The sequence below is a fragment of the Halictus rubicundus genome, chromosome 8, assembly GCF_050948215.1.
Source record: "Halictus rubicundus isolate RS-2024b chromosome 8, iyHalRubi1_principal, whole genome shotgun sequence".
Taxonomy (NCBI): domain Eukaryota; kingdom Metazoa; phylum Arthropoda; class Insecta; order Hymenoptera; family Halictidae; genus Halictus; species Halictus rubicundus.
In genome coordinates, this window is record NC_135156.1 from 9,317,525 (window position 1) to 9,327,400 (window position 9,876).

Below are 9,876 nucleotides of genomic sequence, written 5' to 3' on the forward strand. Positions count from 1 at the left end.
CGTTCCAGTGAGATGTTTTTACTTTAAATCAGAGCTGTTCGGCGTCTGCCCGTACGGGCAGCGATTTTCTCGATCGAGGCATACACAGAACGGCGGGCACGAAGCCACGCCCCCGCGGGCAAGGCTGCATGTATTTATCCCCCCACTTTTCTAAGCTACTTGCCCGTAGCTGAGCCCGCAGTTGTGCCTGCGGGCATCGGCGGGCGCCCTTGCAAAGGGCAAAACGCACGTCGAGAAGCTCTGCTTTGAACTGTAACACCAGCTCAGAATTCTGCACACGCTCGATCAATAGTAATTGTTCACACACCTTGTAACCCGGAATCACTTTTTAAGAAGCGGACCAATTCACTTAAAATTTGTAGAGAATCTTCAGCACATGCACTGTTATTGTTTCTTATTTTTTTATCGTGCTAAAGGCCAAAAAATATTCCAAATAATCGGAATCTTGACTTCAAAATTCCACCATTTTGTAAATAATCGAAGTTTACTTAGGCAATTTTTCGTTCCGATTCTTCCGCAGAAGTGTTCGAGTACCGAATTGCTTGAACACCACGAGAAAGAATTTGATCACTCCCATCGCTAGTTCTAAGACCGTATAACTCAAACCGGGTTCGTTTAATTGATGTTCCAAACTGCACCGATGTCTCCGCGAGCCGCCCTTTAAGACGCGCATCCTATAAACTTCAAAGGCTCCCCTTTTAATAGTGAGCTTCGCAACTGAAATCGCACAATTGTGCCAGTGTATTTCGGTGTGTGATCGATAACTTTCTCCTGGCGAAAGAAAAAGGATTCGCTTGTGCACGTCATTCTTGCAATTCTTCTGTTGCTTCGCTGGTACGCTCGGAAACCGCGTATTACAAAGGGAGACGCTCCCAATTGTTTGATTCGGAATTTCTGCGTCCAACGATTTCTTTTTTGTGCACGCAATGTACGCGCAGAATTTCCAAGCTTTGTGTGCAGGTTAACGAACGTGTTTTAATCCTCGTACTATGTAGAATGTTATACTATTATATAACGATATTATTATATAACGTTTTATTGTATACGATTCTTTACTCCTTTTTTCTTTACAGTTCGTGTCGATAAATTGCGTTTCATTTATAATGTTACATTTTAAAGAAATATTGCATTAAACGTGATTTTTTACTCTCGATCTCTTTATGCTTTAAATCGACAAACTGTGTTCCATTTATAATCACATTTACAGTATAAACAGAAATACATTAACCGTTATGTAAGATCCAAGGAAAGACAATTAGTTGAACTTTGACGCTCAGCTACGTATGGACGTTTATGGTCATCGAAACATGGATGACGGTGTATTTCTCGTCGATTTTGGAAAATCAATTTTTATTGTGATACTTACGGGCACTGACGTGATTATTAATGCTTCAGATGTTTGTAAAAACCAATTGCAGTTAAAAAAAAATGTTTTCTAATACTTTTTTAATCGACTGTAGGAATGTGTGCGTGAGATTTGGAGGAAAAAAGAAGAAATTAAAAAATTACCCTGACATATTCGATACAATCACAAGATTGCTAATTCAGAAAGACGACTTGTATCATTAGCCGTCATTAACCACGGTATATTTGCTTTACAGTTATCGAAAATAAAGCTCCAGTTAACTCTAGTTTCGCGTAATTCGCGTAAGTATTTGCTGTGAAACTATGACGTTTAGTGGAACGGGTGAGCCGGGATTCAATATTGAGTCATTCTGCGCCGTGCAACGTCGTAAAATCGTCGGGCTTTAGAATTAGATGAACGTAGGTTCGTGCTAATACACAAATATCCAGGGCATTTAGCGGAAGCATTGTCTACAGTGAATACCGTGCCCGTCTATCCGTCCGTTGATGATACGCTTAGTCGAATGTTCGCGAAATATATGTGCCAAGTAGGAACAGCGAGCGTTAACCAGACAAGATTACCAGTCGTCCATAAAAGCAGGTGTCCGTGACCGGAAAATAATTAGGTGTACCAATTAATTCCAGGTCCCACAATTAATCAATTGTGTCAATTACAAATTCAAAACTTTTGCCCGTCGTATTTGAGTTTCTTTAGTCCGTACAATGATTAGAACTTTATTACCTTTAACACTAGGTTTCAATACATTCTTTTATAAAAATAACAATATGTTGACCATTTTTTACATACACAGCAGATTTTCTCGAGAGTAGAATGTATTTTGGTTATTTCTAAATGAATAGTAAATTTACTAAGAGGCAGCTACGAATTAACTGGTACACCTAATAATTCCGATTTTTCCAATATCGAGGAACTCTGCACGAAAAGCGAACAATGCTTTTGTTGTGATTTAGAACTGAGTTTGCATGGAATCACGCGCGGCACGTTTTGGCAATGTACAATGAAAAAGTGATTCCGATTCCTTTCAACATGGTGGAATTTCATTTATCGAGTTAGTCAATAACCCTCGACACGTTCACATGAACCGTATGTCGACATGCTGTTTGGCTGTACACTCATCCAATTGATGTGAACAGTGCGGCGTGTGAATGTGTAAAAATGCGCGTAACAGTACCAACTGGATTCTGAACGTAGTGCAGCTACCTCCGCTGTCGTTGGAGTACAAGAATTACAGTTTGTTACTTGACCTTTGGTTGGCCATTGACTTGGTGTCAACATCTATTTTTGGAAAGAAGAGGGTAACTTTGTCCGCGCCTCTAGATATAAGCAAACTCGTATACACGAGTGTAAACTTGTATACACAGGGAAGAGTCCGGGGCGACCGTGTTATTATTGGGAACTGAAAAGAAATCACCCGCGACGGCACAAGGGCAAGTGGATCTCTCCCTCGGTACGCCTATCCCCTACCATGAATGCTTCCGTAGTCCCAATGATTAGGTTTTGACGACACACGCTCAGCGTCGCCAGATCAAGACTTGTCTCCCACTCTACCTTACCCCTCCTACGACGCCATTCCCCCTACCTCGGCGGCGAGCATCCCCACGCTACGACTTGGTCACGTGACCCGTTTCGTCTCTGTCGTGCATGGGTCGTAATGTCGCGTGACTAATCCGGTGATGACAGAGCGAGGCAAACTGTATTCCCTTCAATTTCTCCGGTCATTGAACACGTTACAGTGTCGCCAGTGTCTATAATAAGATTTAACTAAAAAAAAAAACACTTGTACTTCAAGACTATTTGTTTACATCCGAAAAAGATCTAGTTTCACATATCCAGTAGTTATTTTAAAAAAATTTTTTTAAATTACTTGTTTTCACTGAAGTTACACGAGAAGCGACCCCCCTAATGGTCAGTGAAATTGGAAAAGTGGCAGAGTAAAGAAACACGTATTTTCGTTTTACGCTACTTCGATCGCGTTACCTATATTTAAAACAAATGGCAGAATATTAGATTAAATCGCACATGAATATGAATGTAACTACGTATATGTATGTATGCATTTAATTTTTTAAAGGTCAAAATATTCATGAGTGCATAAATCATCATAACTAGACTGAAGATTTTTTGTAAAATATAAAAATAAAAATATAAATAAAAATATTGTACCCCAATTGCAACAATTAGGATTTCAATAAAAAAGTATTCTCTATATTCATTTTAATGGATTGAAAATAATACAACAGAGCTTCACCAATTTTCGATGTTTTCATTATTTTATATTTCGCCTATTCATTTTCGTCATAAATGCATACAATCCGTAAGTTGATAATAACATTGTGCAATGATATATGCAATGACGACATGTCAATAAATGAATAAAAAAAAATGATTAAAAATTAATGAAACGAAATATGGAAAGATTATATGAATTATGAGAACACAAGCAGACGCAACATTTTAGCATCAACGTGAATTTATCATTGTAAAAAGAAGAAATAAATAAAGAGGAATATTCTATTTGAACTGTCCATAAGCGGAAACACAACATTCTTTTTTATTTGTATTTCTCGAAATTAAAGTTGCAGCATGGTGGAACTTTCATAGAAATATTTTTTTTAATAGAACGTGTTTGTATTCGAACCCGAGTTCTGGAAAATTTTTACCGTGCGAGTTTAATTGAAATTGTTAATGATTGGCGAATGCAGAATAAAATTTTCAACTGTATATCGCAACGCTTTTTTACAATTGTTTGATAAAAGAATGAGTTTTTTAATCAAACAACTGTTATTGTGCTTTATAATTAGATCGAGTTGTTACTGTTCACTTCATACTCTGAAACCAATTTTTCAACTGTCAACAACAGATACATAAAAGTGAAAGCGCAGCTAACGATGAAGCTTGTTAAAATTATTTCTGTCTATAGATTTATAAATATTACCCAAACCATCATTCAGTCATTTAATTTGTCCGTTTACCATAGAAATATTAAGGTCAGGTGGGGGGGGGGCTCCTCAAATCCACAGCTTGAAAAATGTTAAATTTGAGTTATTTATTTCCTGTAAAAGATCCCCAAAAAATTATTTATTATTTCGTGGCACGTTTAATATTGAAGATACCCCACTGTTGTATCTCAAAAAACACTGTTAGAAAATCGAAAAAGTACTATGCGGCAGCTGTCAGCGCTCGGTCGAACGGGATCGATGCAGCACTCTCGTTGTCCGTCACAATCAAGCATTTTATACGTATATATATACTTATATTGTATTTTACAAATTAAACATTTGTGTTAACGTCTTCTGTATTCATAATGTGGAATGACAGTACATTGAAGAACCGGTTCCTTTGGACAGTGAGTATAGAAGAAAGTAATGAAAAATACATTTTTCTTTGCGATAAATTAAAAAAAAGTGTGGGTTCGAGGAGCCCCCCCCCCCAATTCTCCCTCCCACACCTACAGATTTTAGGTTTTCTTATCTAATGTTGTCTTGTCATATAATTTAACCCTTTTCACTCGGATGTCCCCTCTAAGGGGACATTATGAGTCTAGAAGTTAATGTGTGAAAGTGACAGCAGAAAACAAAATGCATTAATTTACCTATCGCAATATAGTGTACGCGTTGAAATGCACCAAAGTGAATTCGTTCAAATAATTAATAACGTTGAATGGATTTAAATATTGACACAACTTCCACTTTGAAATTTGTGTAAAATTAAATGTTTTTGATTTAGATGATCTGCTCTCAGATGAAATGGATAAAATCTAATTACGATTAGAGAAACATGTTGGGAAATCTGTATAATTAAACTCATAATTGGACAGCACATTTTATGCAATTTATACGCTTAGGAAACCAAGTATGTAAAGCCTATACTGGATAGTTTTTTTATTTTACTTTATACACAGAGCCCTTTATTCTTTGCACATTGGCTTATTGAAATGCGTATCTGAATAAACGCTTATAAGTTGGTATTAACGTTCGCCTGCAACAACGATGAATAATTGCATGAATGAAAACAATATGAACGAATACAATGTGAACGAAAATATAACGGAGCAACATCTACTGTCATTTCGAGCGAGATATATATAATTATTTATATAATTTATATAATTATATATATAATTTTTCTATATTAATTCAGCCCTTCATTTGTTATTCAGACGATAAGTTGCGCCGTTCTTTCGCGACATAGTGGAGGCTCAAGTTTCAACAAGAAAATAGAAGTTCTAGAAGAACTAGAAAAAGTTTATATAAGTTTCCGCACCTTGTTGCGACGACGAACCTGTATGATCTTCCTCCTTGATCATATTCTTTTCCGCCAGATTTGTTGCTGCTCTCTTCTCATCTTCGGATAGAAATTTTCCGCTGCTCGAAAGGATATTTCAACGGGGTTTAATTTTCACGGCGCACTGAGACACTAATTAAATAAGTTGGACCATTCACCGGTCCTAGCTAGAAACTTTTGCACCACTTAATCATCGCACTCGGAAAAACTATTGTTTTCGTTCGAATCTTGTTCCCCACATTAATCAATGATCTGTAACGATACACTGTCGATCTTCGTTACCTTCACAATTGATTACAGCAAAGATAAGAATTACTGTAACAAATGATTGCACGCGGTTCACGTGACAAGCTGCTGGTCACTGTTGAACTATTTTTTAAATATTATTCTTTGTGTTACGTTTGCCAAGGTTTTTTCGGATGGTGGAATTTTAATTTTATTACGCACGCGATTTTGAACGAATTATCGATCGCGGATCTAGATCGTCCGGTTGAAAGGACGTCGCGATAAAATTTTATTTGTAGGGACCAGTCGCTGCGCGGAAAATTGTATCGAGCGAAACATGGTGAGAGGATTCGGAGTAACAATGACTGTCACAGATCGAAAAAAACTGTTCCAAGCAAGAGGATGTTGCGGAATAAAGTTCCATCAAGCGCGGCTACTGGCGGACTGCGAACTATCCTCAAAGGATCAACCGGCGGACAGGATTGCGCACCCCCACTGCGCAACCCTCCTGTAAACGTATGCCATTCATAAACAAACAAAACAACTATGTTTCGTAGATTCTTCGACCGGACTATTTGACTTATTGGCTATCTAGCACAAAAATTTAGTAATTTTCGAACACCAATTTCGAATGGTTTAGAACCCCAATCCATAAATCAGTGATCACAATGATTCCAGATCACCGAACACCGGCGCTAAAAACTACAAAAGCGTTAAATTTTCGTCGAACAATTGCTGACATTTAATTGTTATAACTTCGTGACAGGACGACGTTCAATTCCGGGCTCATTTTAAAGAGTAAAACTTCTACTTTCAGAATTTCTTGATGCATTATCACTAGACTGCGGATTTTCTGCATTTATGGGAAAAGTTGGTAGGTAAAATTTAAAATAGTGAAGAGATTACAAAAATGTAAGAGGACGTCGATGTATTATTTTTAACTCTACACAATTTTTAAAGAGTGGAAGATATTTGTATTTGGCCCCTGTTTTTTCTAACCAATGAAGAAAATTTTGTCTAATTATCACTTTCGAAATCTTTTAGATTCGAACGACTGTATCGACATTAAACAAATTTTTTTTAGACTAAAATCACCATATACAAAATTTGTTAAGTTGTAGTAAACACGAGTTTTGACCGCAAATTTACGTGAATGCTTACGTACCTTAACCGCGTGCTTAACTTTCGGTTCGATAAGAATAAATAAACTTATAACTGAGCAATTGAAGTGAATCGTTTCTAATTTTTTGTGCGAATTTTAAGGGTTAATTAGGACATAGCGCGTTTCTAATTTTGTAGAAAGGTATCCGGAAAGTTTCCTGCAAACTCACCTTATTATGGTTCTACTTGTCAAGCACAATTTTTAATACACATTTTAGGACTATAGTGATTGTAAATCAAGAGAGCGTCTAACTTAATTACAGACGACAGCTGAACTGATGTAACATTGATGCGTATTTTATCTTCACTGTGTGTTCCATTGCGCATTTAAATCTTTATTTGATGTGTCAACGTAGCAGATTGTGATTAACAATATGAACAGCATGCCTTCTTATCTCGTTCTTCCTGTACGATTACGTTTGTCCCTGACTGATATTATTCATTAACTAAACGTGATTTCACATCAATAATTATCATCTAGTTTCTGTATGCAAATTACGGAAACAGTTGCTCCGTTTGATATATGTGTATGTAGGTAATGAAATGCATAGTCGCGTAATATTTGTCTGTGTATTTATTAAATCGTGTGAAAATTAAAAGCCAATATTATGTTTCGCAGAAACAAACACGTTACGAAACACTCGAAACAAAATTCTAATTTAAAAATTTATACATTTACTGGATTTTATAAATTTATAATCGAAACGAGTAGGCGCAATTTAACACTAGGCTTACGAAGCACTACAAGTAACTATTTCACATCACATTATAAATTATAATAAGAATGTATTTGTCCAAATATTTAGCCATTCTTTTTACAATATATAGCCAAAGAAATAAATTTGTTGAATAATTCAACAAGAGAAGGGAGTAGCTTGCTTTTAACGTACCAGTAATATTAAATTCATTTGATATTTCTTCTATTTTGCGTTCGACCCCCGTTTTTGTTTAAACATGAACGTCCAGCAGATTCTGATCATTACACGACAAGGTGTTAATAGTATAATACCGTGTGCTTAATTGAAGGTTCGAACAGCAGGAAAATATATTTCCTGAAAACCGTGTGACCATAGTCGGAGAGTACAACGGTTGATTAAACATTCGCGGCGTTGCCGAACAATGTAAATAGTAACGTTCAAACAGAAACTCCCCCTCGCAGGATCAGCCAGCGATGCAGACGATATTCCGTTCACACTTGCGCTCTCGCGGGTTACGTAAATCTCGGGTGTCGCGTTTAAATCATTGTTATGTTAATTGGACGTCACCGGGCGACGTAAAATGGCGTATGCAAATTAGAAACGTTTCGGTTACGCTTGTCTCCTTGAGGGCGCCAGGCGAACAGGCCTTGTTATTTTTGGGCTGTCGGCTTAGCAGACACCCGTCGGATCAGGGTCAGGGACAACAACGCCGGGGTAAAACTGTGCTACAGCAAACGTATTTGATCTATCTACTTCCTACATGCAATCTGCTTGATTCGAGCTAGGCCAGCGAGAGCTTTGGAATGGATTGTTGGTGCACCGATGTAAACCGCTCTCTCGTGGACGCTAAGGAAACATCGAAGGTCTTTGCTGGCTGAAGGAGTTTTAGCATTGTCTGACATCGTCCGAGCCCAGCCCTTCCTCGCCCATGCGAAATAAAGAACTGAATGAGAAAGTTTCCACGAGGAGTTCCCGCGACGTCGAAGCAGCCTTTTTCGAATACTTGGCACCGGCTCCGTTTCTCCCTGTTGCTTTGCCTTGCCTTACCTGTTCATTTTCTAGTATTCCGGCAATTTAACTCCTGGATCGTTCAGGATGTCGCTAGATTTCGTGCACGAGGCATTCTTGTCTGTAAACAATGCGAACGACCTTGCTCGCGAGCGCACCGGAATTCCGTTTTCCTGTGAAGGAATCTGCGAATTGATCTACCAGGGCCAAATGTGAACGGGACTTTTCCTCTAATTCTTCTATTTCGGTGGAACTTTCTAAGAATTAATGTACTAAATGATGCGTATCACTGTACTACTGATTGCAATTTACTAAACGAGTGCAAACACCGTTCACCATTGTGTGTGACCTCACATATCACATTAAACTAAAAGTGAACGTTGAATAGGAAATTTATGTCCATAAAGTAGGATATAAAATATTTTTTAACATTCGTAATTGTAGGAAATATTTGGTTAATGAATTTTTTATCGGGAATATTCTTAATGAAAGCCATACGAAACTGTACGAATATTATATAAATATACAAATTAAAAAAACTTTTTTATTCGTTCCACCTTATTCCAAATTATTGTTTAATATTAAATATTACATTGAATGTTAACTATTCATTATTAAGCATCCCCAGTGATTAGCGAACTGCAGGATCGATGCATTCGTGACAAAAATGACTAGATAACACTTAAAAGAGTAAAAGGATCAACGGAATTTAATAATTTATTAAATAGTTTCTTGTAATTGGTGCAGACAATTTTTATTTTGCATGAAAATCCGCAGTCTGGTGAGAAGTTAAACAATAAATATCTTGGGCTACACCGATTCTCATTTAATTCGCATGTCAATGAGTTTAGGGATCGTTCGAGTTAATCATAGATTTTCGAACAACAGATTTATGGGCATAGTTTGTGGCAGGACAATAGGCATCGACCATAAATCGTCGAAGTTTCTACGCGGGCATTCTACGCGACACGTTCTCCAAGATTTCAAAAATTTTTATCCGAGATCACCATGTTCATTAATCAACTTGTCTCCTGCGTTTCAGTCTGCGGACGACGTTTTCAGGAGTATCGTTTATCCGGAAAATCGGCAAACGACCCTCCTCTTTCAAAGCTTAACCCAATTAGACTTTAGAAA

General features: G+C 37.3%; 1 protein-coding gene across 3 annotated transcripts in view; it reads right to left on the reverse strand.

Moving 5' to 3' along the window:
* The window catches only part of LOC143356306 (RYamide receptor), an 84,244-nt gene extending 77,027 nt beyond the window's left edge, over positions 1 to 7,217 (reverse strand). The window contains exon 1 of one of the 3 annotated variants that reach the window (XM_076791875.1): positions 7,207 to 7,217. The gene's annotated coding sequence lies outside the window, so the exon portion shown is untranslated. Of the gene's footprint in view, positions 1 to 5,629; positions 6,379 to 7,206 lie in introns of those variants that run through there. The other 2 variants (XM_076791872.1, XM_076791873.1) reach the window with 2 other exon arrangements.
* Between the last annotated feature and the right edge of the window lie 2,659 nt (positions 7,218 to 9,876).